The 25,546-nt window shown below is 46.9% G+C and overlaps 1 long non-coding RNA gene across 2 annotated transcripts; it reads right to left on the bottom strand.

Moving 5' to 3' along the window:
- Positions 1-6,984: 6,984 nt before the first annotated feature.
- Positions 6,985-15,189, bottom strand: LOC118176938. Of its 2 annotated transcripts, XR_004755591.1 has the most exons (4): positions 14,911-15,189; positions 14,198-14,309; positions 13,177-13,585; positions 6,985-10,802 (listed from the first exon to the last, which is right to left on the bottom strand). It is a non-coding gene; the product is annotated as an uncharacterized LOC118176938 (long non-coding RNA). The 2 variants fall into 2 exon arrangements; XR_004755590.1 differs by lacking the exon at positions 14,911-15,189 and having other exon boundaries at positions 14,198-14,613.
- Between the last annotated feature and the right edge of the window lie 10,357 nt (positions 15,190-25,546).

The raw sequence follows: 25,546 nt of genomic DNA, 5'->3' as shown, positions 1-25,546 counted from the left end.
GCCACCAAGAAGGGACAACCTTCATTAGCCAGGTGTTACATGACGAGCTGCAGACGGGGGCAGAGCGTTATGGGCAGCTTTGCAGCCACACCTTCAGGTCCTAACGAGGCACCAGTGCCCCACAGTGCCTTGCTGACAGCAGCACCTCCCGATGGACCCGTGGGGCAAATCAAGCCCCACCAGGGAGAAAAGTCTGCGAAGGGGCCCCGAGCGCAGCCCCAGTGCAGAGCCCAGCTGCTGCACCGGGCAGCACCAAGGTCACTCCAGCAAAGCCCTCCCCAGCTACTGACACCAGCCACGGCTGGCCTTTTTTCACTGAGTCTTGCAAGATTTTGGCAGTGTCCATCACCAGGGGAGACCACGGTGAAGCCTATGCACTGCTCTCAGCACCTTTCCGGGTGGACATCTCACATCAGAACATCCTCAGGGCTGGCATCCGCAGGCTTCTCCCAGGACCCCTTTTCCACGCAGGACAAGCGTGGCCACGGGCAGGGCCGTGCAGCAGACGGCACACTCGGGAGCTGCCTGCGCCCACAGGCCCCAGCAGAAGCACTGCAGCATGGCTTTCTCAGCGATGCAGCGCGCCATGAAGTCAAATCTAGTCCTATATTTTAAACAAACGAACGCTTACCTGCCTTCCCACCATCACTTCCAATCACTCACGCTGCGAGCACTGAGGACACCTCAATTCCTCCTCACTCTTCATTCTTCCAATTTATTTTTTGCTTTCCTTCCAGCCTGGAAAATGGATTTCTGTCCATTCCATTCTCTCAGAAGTGTCAGCACTGTGGTGCCAAGAGACTTTTTAAATAAAGACAGCTATTTCCATTTGACTGAAAGAGAGCACCACAGACACAAAGTCATGTTTCTATCTCGCCTCAGGTTTGGGGAAGCTTCAGTTTACAAAAAGAAAAGCAATATTGAGTGAATTTGTTCTTGATGGTCTCTATTAATCCCAGGGAAGAATTAGCAGCAGCCTTATATTACAGACACATATCTTCTGTAAGTAAAGATTTCAGGCTTTCTGTCTTATTCTCAGCTTTTAGTAGAGACTTGACACGGTGGTTTTGGACACATCTTCAGCACAGTTGGCAGAATTAGCGCCACTTTGTCCAGACATTCCTCTGGGGATAAATTACGGCCCCTACCACTAACCAAGTGTTTGGAGTCAGTGTTATGTAAATAAATGCCTAGTTCTAGGGAGATAGCAACTGCTGTAAAGAAGCTGCTGAAACAGGAAAGCCAGTTCACGTTAAACAAACCTGGTGCTGAGCCTTGCTAATGAGTTAATTACCTGAGGAAGGCTGAGGTTGAACTTGCATGCTATTTCCTTCCACGGTCAGGCCAGTGTCACTCGGTTCGTGGATCCTTCCCAGGGCAGAAGCCTCACAACACCTGCTCAGGGCAGAAAGGAGGCAACAAGGAGGCACAGAGGAGGGAATTCTTCACTCAGGGGGTGCTGAGGCCCTGGCGCAGGCTGCCCAGAGGAGCTGGGGGTGCCCCATCCCTGGCAGTGCCCAAGGCCAGGCTGGATGGGGCTCTGGGCAACCTGCTCTGGAGGGAGGGGTCCCTGCCCATGGCACGGAGTTGGAATTAGATGGTCTTTAAGGTGCCTTCCAACCCAAAACATTCTGTGATTCTGTGAGAGCCTGGAGCACGCTGGGGAGGTGCAGGATGGGGCCAGGCACCTTCCCACCTCTGCCCGCTGTGGCTCAGCATCCCAGCTGAAGAACTGAAAGCTTTCCTCACCCCACGATGCCTGCGCTGCTCAGAGCCTGGCGGTGACCCAGGACTGAGGTCCATGCTACCACATCTCACAGAGACATGGTGGCAAGCAGTCCTGGCCCTGCAGGACTTGAGTTCTGCCCTGGGGGCTGCTTAAAACACCGGCACAGGGCAGGGGATGGCAGTGGTGAGCGGTCATGGGGGGGGTGGAACCCGGAGCAGGGACCCCCGGGGGCCACCTGTGAGCAACCTCCCCGCCAGCCCTTTGGGAGCAGACGGGTGCGGGGGCTCAGTGCGGAGCCACAGTGGGGAGCCCAAGGCCCTCGCGTTCACCCTGTGAGAGCTGGAACTGGACAGGAGGTGGCTGGCAATGGTATGCAGAAAATTATTTCAAAGGCACACACAAGACAGAGCTCTTAAAACAACTCACAGTAGGGTTAAATTGATTCCTGTGCACAAAAACGCAATATAGGCAAAAAAAAAAAAGGAGAACATTTAATTCCCCCTTAACTCTGAAAAATAATTTGATGCAGTATCTGACATTGCAAAGAACTAAGTATCGCCCTAGAAAATAAATACAGCACATGGGAGCGAGGCACACACCAGGCCTTCGTATTTCACACTGTTGAGTGAAGTTTAAAAAAAAAAAAAAAAATGGTTCCAGGCCAATTTCACTCCCTCTCATAGTAACAGCAAGACTTGGGTAATGCTGGAGCGGCACAGACTGATGCAATAACACCAGCCACGAACGAGCCCCACCGCCGGGGCGCCGCACACCTACCTGCACCCTGCCAGCTGCACGCGAGCAGCCCCGCGGCACCAAGTGGCGGCTCCGGGATACTCAGCTGCACGGCAGCAAAAAAGGTGCCGTGGTTAAAAGCTTGCTGCTGTCTAATTAAAACCTAAATAGGTTGCTTTTAGCACACCGTCGTTTAGCAAAAGAGACCCTTTTTAAACTTCGGGGGCACCAAAGCTTAGGGCTGGAATTTGTGCGTGAAATTGCACGGTGCTCCGCGAGACATTTCAGCTGGACTGGATAATGAAACGGCTGAACCACAACACGCAGCAGTTAATATTGTCTCCAAAACAAAGAACTGGATTCTTCAAGGCATCGCCAGGCTCTGGTAATTTCCAGCAGCCTTTCCTGACTGCAGATGCTCAGCCCATAAATAATCACTATACGTTTTTGCTGCCACTGGTATTTTATTGCCTGAGGCAACCACTTGCTGGTCTGCCTCCGAGATAAGGCCGGGTGAGCTTCAGAGAGTTTGGGTACTTTGAGTGGAATCTTCTCAACATCAAAGTCCCAGTAGGGTTTTTAGTGAGACTTTAGAAACCAAGTTAAGGATTTTTTAATGTGCCATGCACCAACTAGCATCAAAGCAACAGCCGTCTGCAGGGAACTTCTGTTTAACAAAGTCACCGATAGCATGGAAATAGAGCTGAACTAAACAGCTTCATCACCAGTATTTTGGGAAACTTTTATGTACAGGAGATGAGCACTCTGGAGGCTTACTTGGAGCTGAGTGTCTGAATAAAATAAAATAAAAAAATCTGACTCCCCTATTTGCCATATAAAATTATTCAAACAAAAATGAGGCCCTGAGATTCTCAGAATCACAGAAGTGTAGGGTAGATTCTTTCAGCTTGTGCAGCATAGCTGAGAATAAATACTCTCATTGAATTATGATACTTCACAGCCCTCACACACAGAATCAAGGTCATCTCTAGCAGTTCGCAAGAGAGCTCTGCTCCCTGATCTTTGCTATTTCAGCATACAGTTTTTTTTTTTTTTTCAGCAGAAGTTATTGTTAAGTAGAGGCTATCTGGGCTGTCAGGAGAGGGAGCATGTTTAATATGACCACAGCCATCAGCAGTATTGCTGCATGGAAAACATAGCAATGCTGTTCATGCTCGGACTCTGATAAGACCAGCAAATTATAAATCATTTTCGCCCGCTGCTCATTTCTGCCCAGGAACCACAAGCATCTTGTCACTCGCCCGAGTTCTCTGCGTGCCTGCGCCACTGCGCCCTTCAGAGCCAACGCTTAAGAGGCTCGTGATTAAATACGCAGGACTTCAGGGTCACAGCTCTGCCTCCACTAAATCACGCCAGCAGCGAGGGCAGTGCCTGTACCTCAGCTCCAACAAAGAGCATCTGTTTTGTCAACGAAAATGCAATTCAGCACTGAGGAATCCAGGCGCTTCTGTTGCATTGTGAGCTTTATCGCTCTCAGCAACACGAGCTGCTTTTCCGTAAGCTGGAGCAACCATACGTTTTCCGCCAGTTACCTCTATTTTATAGAGAATAATTAAGACAAGCAAGGGCAAAGAAACGCCTCTGTGGAAAAGCAGAATACATGGCTCTCTGCCGCAGCACAGCACACCCAAAATGAGCATAAAATGCCACTGTCTCACACAGGTGATTGGACACTTAAAGATCTAACACAAACAAAATCACAGCAGTTGTCTGTCTTGCCTGCGATATGGTAATGTCTTCAGATCCACAGAATTCTCACTTGTTTTAGCCAAGCAATGACGCAAAGGGGAGACAAGACAAGACATTTTGAAGACCAATTTTCCAAGGAGAAAAGCAGGATCCTGATTAGATGCCTGTTCCTTGTCAAAGAAAATGTGCACCCAGTCCTACATTGCAACACTCTCTTTGTCTTCCTACCCCTTCACTTTTAGTTTTTTGAAGTAACAGCCTCTAGCATCTTGTCAGATCAGTGGGCAACACGTCTGCAGACACCACGGCCCCACTGCTGAATATTATGCTGATGGCATTTATGCAAAGCAGTGAGCCTAAATTCAAATGTTTTGGACAGCCTTTCATAAACCATTTTGCTTGGATGAAAGCAGCTGGCAGCTGTAACCCAAGAGCTGGGCAGAAGCAGGCTTTCTGGTTGCCACACAGCTGAAAACCAGGCATTATTAACTTAATGCCAGCCCTGGGTGTCTCCATTAGCTATCAGGGCCACCTTCAGCTTTACCAACACACAGTGACTTGTAAAAGGCTGAGCTGAAACGGTATTTCATGGATTGAATTGCTTCAAATCTCCAGGGAGTGAGTGTCAGGACTTTCAATAGCTATAGTGTTAATAATAAAACAGGGACCTCTTCCAGTATCAGAGCACAAACAGTAGTTATTTCTTTTTCAAAGCTTTGATTCCTAAAACCTTTCTTACATTCAGCTTGACATCAAAACACCCATCTCATTCACTCACACTATCACAGGAGAATTGTGTGCTGCTATTAGAAATAGCCCTGAGGTGAATTAAGAACAGCCTGTAATGATGTTCCACTACAGCAACTTTATTTCTACCAAACCAAATAAATGAGCAATATTTTATCTGATGTGTCTTGGCTCAGCAGAGAGCGGCAGCTGCTCCCCGTATGATTTATTGAATGGATGTTTTCTAAATAGCCAGAGCCAGGCTCTGAAGCCGGTCAAAAAATCTCCTATTCATAAATGGCTCAGTGCAGAGATAGGAAGAGAGAAATTCAGTTTCTGGACAGTGGCAAGTTTGGGCATGAACCATTTGATCTGCATTTTTTTCCCCCATCAACATACACACAATAAGCTGTATAGCAAAGCCTATAAATATCGGTACTCAACATCTGGCTGTGATGATACAAGGCACAAACAAGCCTCTGTTATACAAACGCAGAAGCAAATCAGTCCTTTTCAGTCTAGCAAGAAGCCAAGGGAATATCGGGGGCTCGAAGGCCTACAGTACGCCGGTGGATGGAAGGCAAGGACAGGGTGGAGAGCGCCAATGAACCTTGCTCTGCTTTTGGAAGTGGTAGCAGCAGCTCTCCCAGCAGCACGGTCACACAGGGGACGGGGCCATCTCACCCCCGGGACGCTGGGCTGCTGCACCAGTTTCCCCAGAGCAAACAGCGTCTGGCACCTAAGGAGAGAGAGAAGAGACGGAAGTAAAATTCAGAAAAAGAAATCACAAACAGAACACCTCCAGCAAACAGGATTGCGGCAGAAACAGCTAAAGCCGGGATTTTTGGCTCTTGGAGAATTGGCAGGAGGAAATGCGTTTCCACATGGGTGATTCAAATATGGGATACTCTGCCAGAGGACATCTCCAACGCCAAGAAGCTAATTAGATTCAAAAGCGGCCTGGACATTTACGCAGACGCAGAGGACAGAAGCACACAGCGACCGGCAGCACGTTTCAAGGGTAGCGCCATGGGCTCCACCTCCGCACCAGGCTCCTGCTCCCAGAGGCTTCCCAAGCCCAGAAAGGCGAGGGCAGGCGCTGGGCTTTTCCACCCGAGCTGCAGAGTGCTGGTACCTTCCTCCGAAGGGCCCGAGAGCGATAGCTGTCAGCAGGAAGCGAGTCTTGTACGGGCAGAGATGATCCATCCTGGGCATTTTAATCCTTTTAATACCTGACGAGGGGACCAGAGCAAAGGGAAGAGCCGACAAGGCAGCGAGTGCCCAGCTGGGCACAGGGATGCTACGCAGCACTCAGATTCCTGCCCTGAGACATGAAAAAAACGCCCAAATATTTATAGCCCGAGGAATGCCAAGCACCTGGTTCTGCTCTCTAGCTAAATGTTTGATATGGGAGTAGAAATGCCATCATTGAAATGCCGGGGATAAGAGAGTGAGGGGCCCACTGGACTTCATTGAAAAGATACTGGCTCCAAGAATTACCATCTGTGGAATTGCTGATTAAATATAACCAGGCTGGGAGAGAAGCTTAAACGACATTCTTTTGTTGGCTTGTAGTTAACGTTAGTCCTGTCTAATGCAACATCAGTGAAGCCTTACAGAAAAAAATAGCTTAAAACTTTCACAAAACACTCACAAAGGCTTGTCCTGATGCCAGTTCAAGTCCCTCTGTGTAGATTCCCAAACCAAATAAACCTTTGATGCCAGCAGGGCACACATTTCACAACAATATTCCACTTCATGGCTAAAATAAAGAGATTTCTCCGATACTTTGTCCTTGACTAATATGCACTTAGAGAAATAAATAACCACCTGGCCTTGCCATTGAAGAGCGGCGCAAACATTGCACAAGCAGATTATTGACCAGAAGTACAGATGCCAAGTTATAAGCAGGTTAGCAATTCAATAAACAAAAGAGTAAAACATTTCAAAATAGATCATACAGACCTCATTTTACCTGCCCTCCTAGAAAAGTAGTCAGAAATCTATTTATGAGATTATAACTACCTATTTTCTATGCCATTCAACAGAAAGAAGAAAAAGAATCAAGATAAAAAGGGAGCATATTTTAGCTGTAAAGGATTTATTCATTCAATTTACATTTGAATCAATTATCCAGGCAAAGCTCAAACAGTGCCAATGTGATTTAGGTGACTGAACACACATCATAAATAGCATAGCATTCAAGTCATATAATCCGTATCTGCAGTTTCTGGATAGCTTCACGGGCAGGAAGAATATCCTGACTCACAATGTACCTTTATTTCCGAGTAGCAGCATGCTTTGCTGAGCAGAGCCTCTGAAATCTCTCATTCAAAGAAAACCTTTAGTCGTGCATTTAGCCCCGGGGACAAGGGATGAGATCCCAAAGGCTGACTCGCATCATGCTGGGTTGGGCATGCCAGCCAGGACCTGTGCTGAGCACAGACCACGAGCCAGAGAGCCACGGGGTCAGTGCAGAGCAGGCCAGGCTGGGATTCTTCCTTCCCACCCAGCAAGATGGACGGGGAGGTGTTGCAGCTGTGAACCTGCTACTGGGAAAAAAGACCACAAGGAAAGTGCTGGCAAAGCGTAGGCATCTATTCCCAGCAGCCAACAGAAAGCAAGAGCAATAATTAATGTTCCAGACTTTCCCAAAGCACATAACCACAGATGACACCAATTTGGAAAAGCAGCACTAAGAAGAATGCATTTTTTTAAACACATCTTCCATATTTAGATCCTCTATATTGATCTGTAACTCATATGCAGATGCAGGATCTCCCCCCACCCCCACTAAAATAATCAAAGATTTAGAATAAATAATCACGAATTAAAATATATTCATGATGGCCTCTCTTCTGTTCAGTATCAGAGACACAACAGCCAGCAACTCATCCCATACATCAGGTTTTCTTTTTTGTGCAGTAGTGACGGCACACAATGCAGGACTAGGAGGTGAACAGATGAAAAATTCTCAACTAATTTTGCAAACAAAGGGTGAACCCTCTCCTCTGCTAACTGTCTTTGCTAGTAAAACATATCTGCTCTGTGATAGGGCTTAGCCTTACACCAGTGCAAGAAGAGACAAAGAATTATGAAGCTATGCATCCTATTAGTATCAACACGCAGCTTACGGAGACAAGGGGATTTTATGGAAATAAAATATTTTTGAAAGAGCACTGGGAGGAGGAAAAAAATCTTTTACAAAGCAAGCATTCCTCATAGACCTGGGATCCACAGCACGTTGTAAAACTGAATTTGTTGCTGTTGTTTTTGCTTTACAGCATTAATCACTAAAGGCTTGCTTAGGTGGGCAGAAAAAATCCATTTTCCATTGTATTAACTTCACGGAATTTAAGAAACCTTTCAAGACCCACGTAAATGCAGGTAAACACTTCCAAGCCTGGCTGGTGCTGGTCTAGCCTGGGCAGGTGGCTGTGCTGGAGCACAACCAGCTGGATCCACCTTGTCCTGATGCACCTCAACTGCTGCTAGGGAAGGCAGAAAGCCTTAAATCACGGCAGCTATGCCTACCCAGAATTTGATTTAAAGCCCTCAGGAAATGAACATTTCCAGAACGCTGTTTCTAGCCCTGCAGGGGTGCGGTGCCATTTAATTCTAGGTCAACGGACCAGCAGCAGAGCTCACGCCGGAGCACACGCACTGTGCAGAGGCAAAATGAGCCAGGAGAGGCTCCCCCGAGGCACGGCCTGGCTGCAACACGCAGGACGCGTCCGAGGACAGCGGCACCTGCCCACAAATCCTGCTGGCAGCAAACACAACGGACCAGCAGCGGCTTAGGGACAGGAGACCCTCCTCAGGGGTAGCTGGCTCTGTGCAATTTCCCCCAGAAAGGTATCCTAAAAGGCAAGGTGGTCAGAAAAGCCTCTGCGCACTCATAGCCAGTAGGGAAGGGAAGGCACCAGTGGGAGGGGAGACTTGCCCTGTATCCCAGGGGGCTCACCTGCGTGGGGTGCCAGCCCTGGCATCCTCAGTACTGCGATTTTTCCAACTTTGGGCACACTGAGTAAACAGAGATCGCAGTGCCCTCAGCCTGCCCACCCTCCTCATCGAGGCTTGCCCAGAACCAGGATGAGGGGCAAAGAGAAGTACCAGAAAGGTTTAGCACAGATACAAATTTAGTTTGTATTTGCAAAAGATTAAGTTCATTTACAATAGAGGAAAACTTCTCCAGTGATAACATGCAGCCTTTACTTGATTTTTAGTATAATTATTTTATTGTGATGTGAAGGAACAGATGGATTCGGTGCATGCATCTGGAGATAAACAAACCTAAGTCAGGTGTATGCAGAAACACGCATTAGGACTTTTGGATTTTACTGCTCAGTCCCCCAGACACCTACAGCTTTGTACAATATATATACACATTGCTTTAGCATATAAACAGCGTAGTCTAAGACCCAGGCTCATGGTTGTTTATATACAAGATTCCTAAGACCCAGCTTGCCTTTTATGAATTAACACATGTAGAATATGCAATTGATTCAGGAAATAACAGACTCTTAAATTGCTCCAGAGGGAAAAACAAACAAACAAACAAAATAAATAAATAAATCAAACAGAAAGGAGAAGAAGAGAAAAAAAAAAAAACACACACACTACTCTTGGCTTATATACTTTGGATTTGACTAACAAGACATCAGGGAAGAAAACATCCCTGTGGACCTAGAATTGATTTCATTTATTATAACTTCCAGAACAAAAGCTCTCAAGGGTTCTTGAAATTTGATCTGAAAAACAAAAATGACTTTACAAGAAAATCAGAATAATGTATTGCTGAACTCCTACGCCTTGTCATCGAGCAGGAAGTGGATCTGTGCTGGAAGGTTTTGCACCTCACTGCCATGCCAGCAGGATCTGGAGTGGAAGCTGTTTGGGCATCACATGGCATTGCCACGGGTTTGCCCCCCATGCCAGCCCCAGAGGAATTGGTGCTGGGGGAATCGAGGTCTGCTTGGCAGTAGGTTAAACAATGAGGTTTGGGATGCAGCCGGGAAACAACCCCCGTGGATTTAAGCTGGGCTCACCTCAGACACGGTGACATTGTTGAGGGCCATTGCTGCAGCGTGAGCCTCTGTGAGCTGTTTGACATAAAGCCAGACGTCAGCTGTCAATGCCAAGTTGTCTCAGAGACCAAGGTTAAAGATTTGCACACAGCCTGCCTCCTCTCTGAGGGGCTGGGTGGGGAGACACCTCTTCCTACAGCCACGTGGAGCTTTCCTCACCGATGACATGCTGGGAACAGGACCTCCACGATGTCCCACCGGTACCCAACCAACCTCCCCTTGCAGTGCTTTTTGTTCTCATCAGTGGGATTGGAAGGAGTCTGTGTGTTTATTGCACAACCAAGTCTGTTTTTCTTCCTCAATCAGGTTTTCTATGGCTTTTCAGCAGCTGCTTCCAAGCCCTTTCAAGGCAATTGAGGAATATATAGAAACCTAAGTCAGAATAGATAGCTTTGCAATACACTCCCTGAACTCTGCAGCAGCTGCACAGGTGTTCAAAGCTGCAACTCCAGAAAATCAGAGATTTTATGCAAATAATTTAGTGCCTGAAAACACAAATTTAATGAAGAAGCAACAAGCATTGGAATGCTGCTGGTCCAGTAAAACCAGGAGGCAGAAGCAGGGACTTAGCCGCTTTCTGGTCCTGTGGCAAGAGCCACACAACAGAAAGCCAAGCAGTCCGTGCAGCCGCAGCACTCACTGTATCATAGGTGAAAGGGGTGGTCTTGGGTCTCCCCGAGACCACTCGGGAGAGAATAATGGTAAATGTTTTCTCCCCAGTGGTTTCGGTTGTGCCATTCGTTGCCAGCATCACCTCAGGCCTGGCTGGCAGAGATGGAATGGGAATCCTCTTCCCATTGCTGGTCTCATATTGTCTGAAAACAAAGATGGCACCACACATTTACTGTTGGAGAAAGCCCATAATTACACAGATCTCAATGAGGAAATGATGCCAGTAAGAGCAGCAGAGCCATTCTCCATGAATCCGAGCAGATCCTGGCAGCTGAACTGCACAGCAGTGTTTCTGCCCGTTGTTTCTGATTCGTGTTGCAGGAGGAAGAAGCTCTAGAACAGCCCAGAAAGCACCAAGAAAAGAGTTGAGAAACTTCAGTCTCAGAAATGATACTATACTCAGCTTGCACTTACCTCTAGAGGTATTTCAATGGAGCAATTATGCACTTTGGGTGGTTTGGGCACATACATAATTTTCCCTTTCTCAAATGCAATTGCAGCTGCACAGAAACAGGAGGAGGTTTACAAACAAAACACCAGTACAATCAATGTATCAGATCAGGTGGAAGACCATGATTTTAAGCTGCTGCCAAACTGTATTAAACCACCTAAATTAACTTAATGAGGTGTCAGAACAAATCTGCTTGGTATATAAGAGGTATTTTTTTAAGAATGGCTCAGTCCAATTTAAAAGAGCAGGCTCAACTCCCCATCAGCATAGCTTCTCAAAAATATAATACTTTACAAACTGCACACATCTTGAGATACAGGCCGTCCCTGTATCTCAGGAGCATCACTTACAACTTACATGGTGCAGCAACCTCCTATATCCAATGGAAAAGCAACTTGAAAGAATTTTAGCTGTCTGAAACACAAGAGAAAGTTATTCCATTCCAGGCACAGAGATCTAAGCATAAATCAGGGAAAAAACAGGTCTGGATTGCTTTTCCCTTTAGAGGTGGCAGAATCCCTCCGTGCTGTCACACATCGTTTCGGAGATGCCATTATTCGTTAGCACTGCAGAACTGAGCAGCTGATCTCCTCCTGCGGAGATGGGTCACGGAAGGATAGCGCACGCTGCTCAGAAGGCTTGAAGGGGTAACGAAGCTACTGCTCCCTCCCTGCTCCTGCACGGAGCCATTAGCTGCAGCCCTGGAGAGCCGACATCTCCACTCATGGTCAGGAAGATAAAAACATAGTTCTGCTCTGCTTCAGCAGAGAGGCTTTGTGAAAGAGTCTCTCACAATGCACGCTCCCTGCCCACACCTGGGGGAGCCGAGTGAGAAAAACTCGCATTTTCTCTCTCTCATGTGGTTCTAGGGAACATAATCAGAAATGAGCTGTGCCTTGTTGAGTTTTTTTTGGTTGGTTGGTTGGTTTTTAACACAAACAGGATGTTGTTTCTTATTGTGGCTTCTAAGCCTACGTCAATATTGCTGCAGACAAAATGAAACTATTATGAAACAAAACAAACCATTATCAGACAAAAGCAGTGAGAATAATTAGAGCACTCATGATCAGGAGATGATCTGAACCCAGTTTAATGCTTTTAAGTGCTGCCTCCAGGCTGCTGCCTCGGGAGTGGGCAGTCTTAGCAAGCAAGCACACTGTGCTCCTCTCGGGTGAAGATGAGACAATGCAAACCTCAGCAGGCTTCATTTCACAGCTGTCTCCAAGCCAAGTCTGCAACCAGAAGACTGGTTGAAAAGGCTCATTCCCGAGCACCCGCCGTGGCAGGGTCTGGACCAGGCAGCCCGCAGCTGAGAAGCCACATCAGGCAGCCTGTGCTTCGCACTGACAGCACGAGCATTAACCCCAGGTCTCCACGCAGCAGCTCTTACTGCGCCTGCTAGATCCCAGCTCTCACATCTACAGCATCGCACCGTCCGTGCACTGTGGTGGGAACTGTGCATTAACCTAAACAGGGGCACTTCCCCCGCTAGAAGGGTATAGCTGAAGCCTCTTAGCAAAATATATGGTTGTAAATTATTCCAAAATATAAAACTGTTCACACCTAACGAAAGGCTGTGGAGCAGACGTGGTAGGACAGCATCTTGGTGAGCTGGCATCTGTGCAAGCCACTGCCTTAGCACAGAGGCAGAGGTGAGCCTGCCAAGAAGAATTTAAAATCAAAATAGTCTCAGTGGGTGACACCATGGTATGCAGAGACACGGGGAAACCGTTCCCCAACACCTGAACAAATAGCTGCTCTGCTGGAAATAAATCCAAAACAAAGGCGGTAGACAGCAAATAAGAGCTGTATGGACAGGAGAGTGCCGACAGGCCTTAGCACCGGGCTCTGGCCCACAGAGGCTTCTCTGCATGTGAAAGATCATCAGTGCTCGCCTCAGGCTTGTTCTGACACCTACCAGGCTGGTGTAACACCTGCAGCCCCCGCCGCCAACAGCTCTGTCTGCCAGCAGCACCGCGCGCTGCAGCTGCCCCTCACGGTGGCGGTGGCCACGTCGGGGACAGGGACATTGCCCCTGCACAGACAAAGCCACACTGAGCACCTACCGAGCACTGCCCCTTTGCTAGTATACACACCAGGAGGCTCTGAGAGCCTGGCACAAAGCTGCATGATAACAGCATCCGGCATCCTTAGGAAGCCTTCTCGGCCCTTCATCATCTACCATTTTGGGGGACTCTGCACAGATTTCATCAAGGAACCCAGGCATAATGTTTTATTTCTGCAAAGTTTCTTTATAAAATTTTTCATTTCTTCTCCCTCCCTCCTTTTGCCCATGCAGAAGTCTCTGTTATACTTTTCTTGTACTGCTCAGAGAAATTCACACTCCACAAGAGCCTTCACAGCCAACACTCACCAAGTACCAAAGATAGTGAGAAGAGCAGAAAAAAAAACACCTTGACCCCAACTCCAGGGATGCACTTTACTGGAAGAATTGTAAGATTCATGATGTACAACCTGTGAAATGAGACAAGAAAAAATGAAAAGATTAATTTAGTCTCAGAGCATCTAGCAAAGCATCTCCTGCAGGTCTCTTTATACGCTTTTACAAACATGAACAATAATACAAAAAAAAAAAAAAAAAAAAAAAAAAAAAACAGACACGCAGAATAGTCCCTAAGTAGCCCTGCCAGGAAGTGAAATGCAGAGAGAGGATGGAGAGAAGTGAGGCTGGCTTTTGCAAGGTCCAAGCCTGCACCTTTTCATGTCAAACAATAGACACGCTTATTCAATGAATGCTTTTGGTGTGGTTCTGCCTTGTCATTTCTCTTCAGATAATCCCTTGTAGATTGGGTCTCAGTTTAAGGTAATTGGCAAAAACCTCTCTCCCCCTCATTACCCTGTTGATCCTGTAGGCAGGCTGTAAGGGGTGTACTCACACACCTTTAGCTACCACCCATGTTCCTCCTGCAGCCACTGTTGTTGCTGTAATCCATACACTACTTAGTGTAGACACACCTCAGTCTCCATTTGGGCCCCGGGACATTGTCTCAGGACAAAGAATCATGCAGAAGCCTTCATTCTGTTTGTCACACCCCTTGATAGCTATTGCATCCACCTCGAACTCACCCTCTCATATGCTTCTTGAGAGACAAGGTTGCTTTCTGCATTTGAATTTTGTGGTGCCATCAGCAGACCACGTAGAAGAAAGCCTAAAACCTTCAGCACCCTCAGTCTTACCCTGCCAGCAACACTCATGTCTGTACCGAGAGAATTTTCCCTTTGCTACCTTTTATAAGTGCAAAGCTTGCAGGCCACAAATCACTAATAGTTCAGACAGAAGGACAAGCACACCCAGCTACCCAGAGAAGCGAGGAGAAAACTCCACAAATATCTAAGATATTGTAACTTCTCTTTTCGCTTTTTCTCTAGAATAATCCACCCCACATCAGCAATTTCAGGCTCTGAAATGGTTTCCAAGGCAATTCTGAGTTGCTATTTGAAGCATACTTGTAAGTAATGTGAATCTCTATGCTGCACACACTGCTCTGCGCAGGGAACGCTCCCTTACGCAGGGCAGCAGCCAGAGGTCCTTCCCCCAGCCATCCACCACCAGACACAGCCCTGGCAACAGCAATTCACAGGGCAGCCATCCAACAAAGCGCTCTGGTGTGCCTTGGAAAAAGCAATCCGCAAAGCTCATCTGGGCAATGTTTCATCGTGCGCTGTTATGACTCTCAATTCCCCAAACAACGAAGTAAAGATCATTTGGTACACAATATTCATAATAAACACAGCTAACATTAAAAAATAAGGACCTTGTCCCATTGCTTTTCGCTCACCTGTAATGATCAGCAAAATGTGCTCGGTTCTCCACGCTGGGATGCTCAGAGGCAGCCCCATCACCGACGTCCCAGCCCCTCCAGCCACACGCACCCTCACCGAGCTCCCCTCAGACCCCTCTGGCTGCACCAGCAAACCAAAGCCCAAGCCAGCAGCCCCACACTGCTTACCTTTCCCCCTTCCCTTCCCAAATAAAACATGGAAATAAGCACGCTCCAGTCAGCAGCATGAACTCTTCACACTCATCCCATGCATCTGGCGTAGCACCACGTCCCATGGCCCTTCCTCCTCCTCCTCCTCCCTGCTAGCTCCAGCCCACACCAGTCACAGGATCCCCCCCTCAATTAGCGACCTTTCTGCCCTGGGTGCCAACGGGCCAAGGTCACACAACCTCACAACCAGTCGCTGCGTCAGCTCAAGGCAGGCACCATTTCAAAGGAATGGGGACACTGTCACCACCCCTGGCAGCTGGAGCAGGTGACAAAGCCTTCCTGCAGCAGGAGCTCGAGGTGCCCACCCTGTGGAGACCCTGCCAGTGCTCCAGTCCTCTGAAAACATCACCGGGAACAGGCAGACCTGCAGGGTCACCCTCGGCACAAAGCTTCCCCTGCCGCAGGATGGGACCCTCTTCTTTGCTAGCTCTCGGCTCCCTGCCCTGGGGAGGCTGCTTGTGACTGCTCTGCGCTAACTCTTCCCAGGGCTGCAGTCCCAGCCCTGCTGGTGCTTACGGTGATGATGTCGTGGAAGCTGCCACATGTTTAAGCTTTCTTAACTGTCCCCTATGGTCTACTAAGCATAATTACCAAATAATGTGCATGAACGTGAATGCATCCCCAGCAAGCAGGGTGCCGCCACGGAAGGGATATCAGCCTCTCAGCTGTCCCTCCTGCTGGGGCTCTGTCCACCCACCCTTATTGCAACATCTCATCGTGCACATTTTAGCAGAACAACATGCTCCACTTCCCTCCAGACAGTGCTTTAAGGCCCAAGTGTTCAGAGGAAGGACTGGGAGCCTGTACAAATGATGTATTCGTGCTTCACCAGCTGCTCGCCTGCATAAGCTGGTGTGCCCAGGACCCTCCCATTGCACTGAGCCCCCCCCGTGGCTCTCAACTCTCAGAGCTTGTGGCCCCATTCTGCTCCCCAGCCAGGGGCAGGGGATGGAGCTGTGGCTGACCACTGCCTGCAATACCATTGGGACCAAAAAGGAGGACAAGGGCCAGAGAGAGGACTGCAAAGGAGATATTTCAGCCGTTGATAAAAATAAAGCTTTTGAGTCTTTTTCTTGCTGTCACATCCCTGCTCTTTCCAGCAGTCCTGTACCTGCCAACAGATTTCATTCATGGAAAAAGGAGGCTGCAACACGCCTACACTGTTTGTCAGCTTTGAGAACTGGCTCAGCAGGTTGCTATGAGCTTTGTTTCCATTGTTTCCGTTTTTAAATAATCTATTTCAAGGAACCCCCCTGCTTTCACAGGATTCTGGGAGGCCATCACACCCACACCGGGCATCCGAAAGCCCAGGCAAGGCAGGGGAAGGCTGCAGCGGTGCTAACGATGGCGGTGCTAACGATGCTGCGGCGCGCACACCCGCTCGGGCACTGGTGATGGCATCCCCACAGCCCCTGCTTCACCTGCACATGAGCCCTTTAAATTACCTTTATACACTTTTAATTGTATTTTGGCCAGCCTGAAATTAATTTGTACCTGTGATAACTGTAAAATTTGTAAGTGTCTGACCCTAAAATGTGGCTGGTGACCGTCCCACGTGGCTGTACCTGTGCATCTCCCTGACAGACCCCGCCGTCCTACTCTGCAGTTGCTGCTGAAGTAACGATAGGCCTGATTTTTTGTATAAAGAATGCAAGAAATGCTCTTCAAATGACCCCCCATTGCTCAGAAGCTCTGAAGGGACCAGGGATGAAATCCAACCATTCACAATCTGCTGAAGAGATAAAATTAATTCACTGAGATTCTCACTGAGGATGAGCTCAACAATCTATGGAGGTTCCTGTCAGTTTAACCTTTACATCTTCTCATTATCTAAATTATTTCTGTAGGAACTGTCGCTGTGACTTTAAGAAACTGCAAGAAAGTGATCTAAAAAAAAAAAAAAAAAAAAGGACTTTCATACCTTAGGGGATATGGACAGCAATAACAGTAAACAACTTGTAAGGTTCAACAGTTCACAGCTGTTAGACCAAGATCTACAGCTCTCGGACACGGCGTGCGTCAGCTGAGCGCAGCCTTGTTCGGATCGCCTGGTGCAGGGTCAGGACCCTGCTGGGCCGTATTTCTGCCCTCAGCACAGGTGGCTAGTTTGGTTTATTTTAGCTTGGATCTTTCTGGAGAGATGCTCACCTTAACGAGCGGGTGAGACAAGAGCATTGCCCAGCCAACAGGATCCAGGCACTGGCACCACTACAGATTAGCTGTATGAGCCCACACAGCATGTTTTCCTCTCACCATCCTCACTCGTAGCTTGCACAAAAACTTTTTGTTCCCTTTGCATACTTCTCACAAATTCCTCTTGATCCTCCATAAATGTCTGACCACTGGAAGCAAGTCGCGTTTCACCATGAAAGCCTCTATTGATGCTTCCTACTATCTTTCTTACATCATGCTGCATTGAATACAATCCGTTGGCTCCAATAATAAGCACCAAGAGCACAGCAGTATCCACTGCTGTGAGCACTTGGAAAAGTCAAATGACTCGTTTAGAGACACGCCTGGCAGGATGGCTAAAGCAGTTTCCACTAGAGACAACTTGTGACAGCTCCACTGAGAACAGGACAAAGCCATCAGCTCAGTGCAGGATCAGCTCCACATCCAAACAATATTCATTGGAATACAAAGTACATGAAATCTCTCCCCACCCACCCAATAATAATAATAATAAAACTTCTTGAGAAACCTGTGGTAAAGAACATAATGCTAATGCATTTGCAAAGCATACAGCCATCCTGGTCAGGCGCTGGCAGTGCCATCTGGAAGAGATTCTGCGTACCAGCATGCAAATCAGGGCAGCGAGCAAGTCAGAGTCAGAGTTTTAATCTGTTTAATTTCTTCCATTAATGTGGCAAAAGATTTGTTCGGCATCAGATGGTTTATGCTATGACGTGCAAGTCAGTAGATTTAGTTCATGTTCCAGTCTGCTAGAAACCAATTCTTAGAAATATGGTCCAGCTAATTCTACTTATCTTTTTTTTTCCCCTCTGCTGCTGGAGTACTGTTAACATGCATATTTTTTTTATTTGGATTACTTCTCCATCACTCTTCAGCTAGTTTTTAGTGGGCACTTCTCCAAAGCCTTTATACCCCACCCTGCAAATATTCATCAGGGTCCCAGTTCAGGAAAACCTCAAAAGAGACAAGCCTGCAGAGTAATGAAGTACAACATAACAAAGTCCAGATCCATGTGACAATTACTAGCACTGATGAAAACAAACTATTTTTTTTCTCCCCCTTTTCTCCTTTTTTTTTAATGTAAGCATAAGCATAATTTATGACCCAGACAATGGATAATTTCCGTGCCTGTAATAACCAAATGAAGCACTCATTAGAGCAAGTTAGTAATGTCACCGTGCACGGAGAGGGAGCAGCTACCTGTGCACGACCAGGTCAAAGATATGCCTGTGCTGTTAGAAATGCAATGATTTCTCCCGAGATGAGCTCGGGAGACCAAAAGACATGCACCTTGCACAGTTTCAGGCACTGTTACAAAGGGATGCGTTTGCATCCCTGATGGATTGTGAGGCTAGGGCTCGCACAAGCTGTCCTCCCGAAGACAGTGAGCACTCCATCACTGTGAGATCTCATCAGTTATGCACCAGCTCTTCATAATCTGTAACTTCAGAACTATTCATTACACAAATGTATAACAAGAACAAACTCACTACTAGCTCTTGATGAAAACAGGATCTGATAGCTGTCAGACAAGTAGTGGCAAGATAACTGGATTAGGAGATCCCTAAATGTGGTTTGTTGGAATTGGAGGCTCTGCGACAATTTTAAAGGAGAAAGGAAACAATGCCTTAAGGAAATCTGCAGTGCTGTATTAGTAATGAGGCTGCCATGAAAGCCTAGCATATACTGAAATACTTTATCATGCAATCTTTCTAAATGATCATCTCCTTGCAGGTACATTGAGAAGTGTCCCTCTCCTCCCACCAATGCTCCTCTTTCACGGGGAAGGTGATGCACACGAAGAAGCCGCTTACTGTACTGTAACAGGCATCACGAACAGAAGAGTCCATCAATATATTCCTACCAAGAACGGTTTGCAAAGTGATCTATCAAGTACAACATAGCAAAATTGTATTAACATGCAATAAGCATCGGGGGAGGGCAAAAGGCAGAAAATTTCTAATTGCATGAATGCTACTTAATTATTTTGAAGGTTACAAGAGAACTCTGACATAATATGGGCTTTATATACCAGTCTTTTCAGAAATTTCTATCAAACATCACAATTCTAGCCTACTACTAGGTCTGTTGTGCCATTAACGCAGACCAGCATCAGCTGGTTGATTAAGACACAAGTCTCCATATTACTAATAAAACAGCAAGTATGAGAAATAATAGACATTGTAAGCATGTATAATTTCAGCTACAGAATGCTGAAAAAAAAAATTACTATCTTGCCTATAATGTTCATCTCTGGGGAACCATTAAAACAGAGGATGCCTTTCTCTAAAGCAATCACTGATGGTGTATGAGCAGAGCAAATACACTGTGCATGAAAATTACAGCAGGTCATTTGAAACACATTGCAGATTCTCAGCAAAGGCTGTGTAGGACAGGTCTGTATGTCTGTCTAAAGGAGTCTATGCAAAGGAGGAGAATTCCAGGGTGGAACTCTTGGAAAGGAGTTATCTCCTTGCACTACAGAAAGCTGCTCTGCAAGCAGAACAGGCATTTCTAGAAGGAGCCTCTCTTGGACTGCCCTTCTCCATCCCTTTTCCACGAAACGCACGTGAGGGAAGGATCTGAGGAGCTATTCTGGCCCTGCAGCATGACCCAGGCTTGGTCAGTTGCTTTAATAAATAAATAAATAAATAAATAAATAAATAAAGTAGTTTGAAGAGAAGCAGGTATATGGATTAACAGGAGCAGCAAGCCTCAAAAGAAACAAATTAAAACAACACTAAGCCAAATTCTGAATATTTGGGAAGTAGTCAAGAATTTGCAAGCCACTCACAGGGCGAAATTCTTTCATATACAAAGCTTATGTGTGAATAACGAAACAAAACAAAACAAACAAAAAAAATCCGCAGAGATGACCCAGGTTAATCCTGCCGTATAAATCTTCAGTGAAAACCGTACACAAAAGCCTGGGCTGCTTAGGATACGAACGAAAGCCCAACAGTACCACCTGGTGGTAACCCTCTTCTGATACAGCCAGAAGCAGAAAAAAAATACTAAAACCATTTACCGTATTAAAACCAGCTGTTTTTAAACGGTGGCAGGCCGTTACGCCACCATCAGAACTGACTCCTGTACACCTGGAGGGACCACCAGAAACTCTGGGCTTAAAGAGTGCGAGTTTGTTAAAAGCACAGAGGAATTACATTTTCTAGAAAGAAACAAGCCCAAATGAGGAGCAAATCACTGCATCCTGTCCTTCAAGTTCATCTATCCAAATGCAAGAGATTATGCGAGAAAAAGACTTATTTTTTTTCAGTAAGACACAGCTAAACTTACATTTTGATAAATCGTGGCAGTCACAGAAGACTCAATGTGATCGTATCCATCAGCACAAAAACCCAAGAAGTTTAAAAGTTCAGGTGCCAGCAATTGGGATGTTAGACCCCTGAAAGTGGTAATTTAACATTCACATCTTTTGTTATTGCCGAGTTGCTTGGACAGGCGAAAACACAGTTACAAGACCCTCGGTTTCCAAGCAGAGCGTGCTTTGTAGGAGAGCAGAGCATAACCTGCATAGGTAAAACAGGGAGGAAAGAGCGATTACCGAGGCCAAGGAAAATCACGTAAGTCATACAGCTGCAGATAAAAAACACTGTCAGATGTCTCCCGACTTTATAGCAGATCAGATACAGAAACGTGTTTGGACAATTGCCAGCATGCTAAATAGCAACTATGGGGCTTTCTGATGTACCCCATTAGCTTTCAGGAGATGGTGGATTGCTGCCAGGCTTAATGCGGTATGAAAGCAGAGAAGGGGGATGGGAGAACGCAGAGCCCTGAGAGGGGGGGAAAAAAGTGAGAAACGGGCATATGAGAGAGGCATATAAAGAGACAGTCAATGAGTGTAAACAAAACAAGGAGATGGGGAGAAAAAAAAAGAAAAAGAAAAGGGGAATTCAAGTGGTGGGGATGGGGCTTGAGTAATATTTGCAAGAAAAGGCAGAGAAATGGGACCAAAAGGCAAACTGAAAAATTGTGGGAAATGAACGACCAGGAAGAAGATACCCGACTCAGGCAGGTGTGCAAGGAGACCTCCAGCACTGCTGTTAAACTGGCTGCTCCTTGCCTGGGCTCCTTCCTATTCCACTCCTCTGGGCAGACAGAGCCCAGCCATCCCCATTCTGGATGGCTCCCGTCCTCTGGGGTCGGAGATCCAGCTCGCTGCTACCTTACCCCCCCAGAAAAAGCCTGGCTTCCCCACTGGCAGCATTGGAACACACCGTGAGCACCTCCCAGCAGCAGCAGCTCAGCCCCATCCGCTCTGCCCCCAAGCGATCCCCTTCTGAGTCCAGGGGACACCCCCAGTGGGTGACGCTTCCTAGGGGCACTGATCCTGTACCCAGTCACTGAGCCACTTTCCCACTGCAGGAGCTAAACTTATACAACCTATAACAACTTTCAAAAGCTTCATTTATTGACAGGACCAAAAAATAATAATAATAATAATAAGAGTGAGCCTCTTCCACGTTTTCTCTGCATTTCACATTTTGGTACTGACATTTTGGTACTAGTAGGTTTCACCTGGAGGGAAGGCAATGCTGGAATGCCAGCAGCACTGCCTGATACCATTGTGCAATGGATGAATTACAGAACAGAGACAGAGACCTGTCTTACTGGAGTTTGCCTGTGTTATTTCATGGAAGCTAAGTAAGCATCGTGTCTCTCTTATCAGCCGCTGAGCAGGAGGCAACAAGCTCGAGCTCAGGAATGAACTTTATCTGGTGGCACCAGTTCCCAAGAAGGGCCTGGAATAGAGAAAGATTTCACATAATGACATTGTGCTTTGTGCCTCAATGTGTTTCTCTGCAAATGTCTAGCTTTTAGGGGAGAAGGGATAGGGGCATCGGTTTAGTCTGGTCCCTGTTTCTGCTTCTTAAAAAAAGGAGGCCAGTGGAAGACAGAAGGCAAACTGCAAGTCCGAGGGCAAGCAGAAAACAGAAGGGAGTAGAGGGGACTGGCCACAGAAGGCAGAGAAAAGAAAAATGCTGGAGAGAGAGCCACAAAAGAAAGCTAGAAGAAAATGGTGGAGATACAGCATTGCCACGCAAAATAGTAGTCCAGGATGAAGAGAGGAGTAGGTGGTCATCATTTACACCACGTAAAATTCACGAGAGCAGCTTAACTGCAACAAGAGCAGTAACATTCCCCCCGAGGGATTGATTCCTCCCCCTGCAATCCAGTAAGCAGAGGGTGCTGTGAAGATGCATTAGCCACCTGGGGCAGCCCAGGTACCGTGCACAGCAGGAGCAGGATCATGCCAAAGTCACTGCTCTTGGAGCAGACAGCCCCAGGGGACTGCAGCCCCCAGGGCTGCTCAGGGCACTCACCTGGTCCCGGTGACTGCAAGGTGTGGAGGCAGCAGCAAGATACCTCTCCCGTTTTGTTATGGGAAGGAGGAAGCAAGGAGGGAAGTTGGAGTGCCACTGACCCACGGTTATTAATATTTATGTTACGCTGGTGGCTTATGAGCAATAAAAATACTCAAGAACAATTTCATACCTAAGATTCACTGCCCCTTTGAGATACAGCGACAACAACAATTTACTGCACTGCCTCACAAGAAAAGAGTCGGAGTTTGTCTCTTCCAAGTACAGAGATCTTGGAGAGATGTGTCAGGTCTCCCGGCAGGGTTACGCTTAACAGAAACACCCAGTAAACACATTGTTTGAAGACCTAAAGGAAAGTTACAAACGGTTGAAAAATATATACCTGCACTGACAGTCAAACGTCACTTTTTGCCTCGATACGTTTTAGGAGTGGGAATAAAAATGCCTTATTCTTGCAAAAGATGAATGAGCAACAAGAACCTGAGTTAGCCCCCACGTAACAGACTGGTTTACCTGGAACTTGGCTCGGGGAGGCTGCCGCACACTGCAGCCACCCAGGCCCACACGGCACGGGCAGTGCGGAGCTCAGAGCCCACGCGCTGGCAGCTCCCAGCAGCAGAGAGCCCAGAAGCAGCAAGCATCACTTTACACCCCAAGGAACGCAACCGGAGCTCACCAGCGGTGGTTCCCCCCCCCCCCCCCAGGAACCTCTCTTGCAGAAGGGAGGCACAGGCCTCTGATCCAAAGTCCTGCTGTAAATAAGTCATCCACCCGCCTGGAGGAGCGTCCTGCCAGAAACCCAAGGCCGGGGCACAGCTGTCCCGTTCAACGAGGCAAAAGATCCCGTCACATTTGTTGCCACTGATACCAAGGAATTCTGTGCCAGATCTGTGGGGAGAGATCCCATGACACAGGACTAATGACACGCTGGTGGCACCGTGTCTTCACACGCTCCTAACCGAAGGCATGCACGGCCACGCAGACGGCGATTCACAGGCATACACAGCATTAAACATGCCGGCAACATCCTCATCACAAACCAAGGATAAATTTCCTTTGACTTCCAAGGTGAGGACACTGTGCACAATCCCAGAACAGGTAGTAATTTTTGTAATTACTTACCAATGATTTCATCAATGGATCCGATCGCCAGCAGGCTGGCATTGCTCAGACCCACCACGTCTGTGACCTGTGCCCGATGCACTCCGATGAGCGTAGACAAGTTGCAAAGAAACCAGTCCCAGAACGCGGGCAAGCCGGGTGCCACTGTCTGCTGCTCTGTCACCTTCGCTGTCACTCCAAGGGACAAACGGGCTTCCTTGTGCCTCTGCTCCAGGATGAGCTCCACCCCAGAGGAGCTGCAAGTCAGATATTTTCATCTGAAATAGCCTTTAGAGAGAACTGAGTTTAAGAAAACTCTCCAAGGAATGTTTGTTTGAAGATTGCTAATGACGAAATGGAGAGAAAGAGGAATTAAGGGTCTAATTGCACCTCTCCAGCGCTCAACCCTGCTTTGTTACCTCGCACTCAGTCTAGAAGTTGATTTAGCAGGCAGTAATTTGAGCCAAGACCAGATGCTTCTGTTCAAACTGACTCTCCTGGGAAACCAATTTAAAATATTCCTTATAAGAAAATTTGCTTGTTTCCCCTCTTACGCTTCCTAAAGCTTTTTCAGGAGAGCAGCAGCAATATGGAGGAAAAGCATTTCTCACAGACATCGCCAGCCACGAAGCCCTGCACACTTCCACCACCTCGCAGCACTCGGGATGGGGGAGCAGAAAACCTCCCCATTGCTGGGCACAATCTACTAAATTCAGGGTTTTACATACAACAGCCAAACCAGATTGATTAAAACCAATAGAGAACCCAAATTTGCTAATTTTCACATCTCCAGGGTTTCACCCCAAGGGCGCTCTCTGGATGGAGAGTTGCAAGGCTAAGGAGAAAGATGGCTTTGAAATGGAGCAGGAAAAGGGATATTCTGCTTTACAAGACAAGCATACACAAGAAGCACATCATACTTCACCTCAGCGAAGCTCTCTCCAACCCCTAAAAAAAAAATCAGAACCAATTGTCTTTGGAATCTACGATTCAAGACAAGTAGAAGGAGCCTCAGGGCCAGGGGGACCTAACCCAACCCCTGCCTATGGTGGAATCAGGATCTTTACCTCTCAGCTAAATGTTTGTGAAACCTTTCCACTCCTCTTAGAAAGTCACATTCTGCTCTGCCTTCAGTATAAGAACAGAAAAAAAAATTAAAAAGTCTGTTAAATATGAATACTTGAAGCTTAATTCCATGAATTTGTCCTTTTTCACCACAGACAAAGACTCTTTTCTTTGCAACAGCCTCTTATGCATACAGGCTTAAGTTTCTTCCTCCATCCTCGGTGCAGCCTTCTCTCTAGGTTAGATCGACCTCAGTTCTTTTAGTCTTCCTAAATAGGCCATTTCACCTTTCTAAATCTAAAACTCATGAAGGAGAATAGCTGCAATATCTTACATCCTGGTTTGTCTTGGTAACAGGCACAATCTTCCACAATCTACTAAATTCGTGGTTTTACATACAATAGCCAAAGCAGATGGATTAAACCCAAGAGAACCCATCTCTAGGAGTCATTCATCAGCAAATCTATTATCGTATAATAGACACTGTTCTTAAATGAGGGACTGGTTTATTAAGCCAATTTCATCTGGGAAGATGTTCATGTTTTCCATTTGATGTAAAATGAATGCTTAAGTAGTAGACATTTTTCATGGCTTCACAGGAGAGCCATTAAGTGGAAGATAAATACAAGCAGCTCTTAATGTAGGATTGCTCCTCAAAAATATCTTACAATGGGATTACTTTCCTGGGCATCTTAGAAGGCAGGTGTGATTTGTTT

The sequence above is a fragment of the Oxyura jamaicensis genome, chromosome 20 (genome assembly GCF_011077185.1).
Source record: "Oxyura jamaicensis isolate SHBP4307 breed ruddy duck chromosome 20, BPBGC_Ojam_1.0, whole genome shotgun sequence".
In the NCBI taxonomy this organism is placed as follows: Eukaryota; Metazoa; Chordata; class Aves; order Anseriformes; family Anatidae; genus Oxyura; species Oxyura jamaicensis.
Note: the sequence above shows the minus strand (reverse complement) of the source record. Positions and strands in the feature narration are given on the sequence as shown.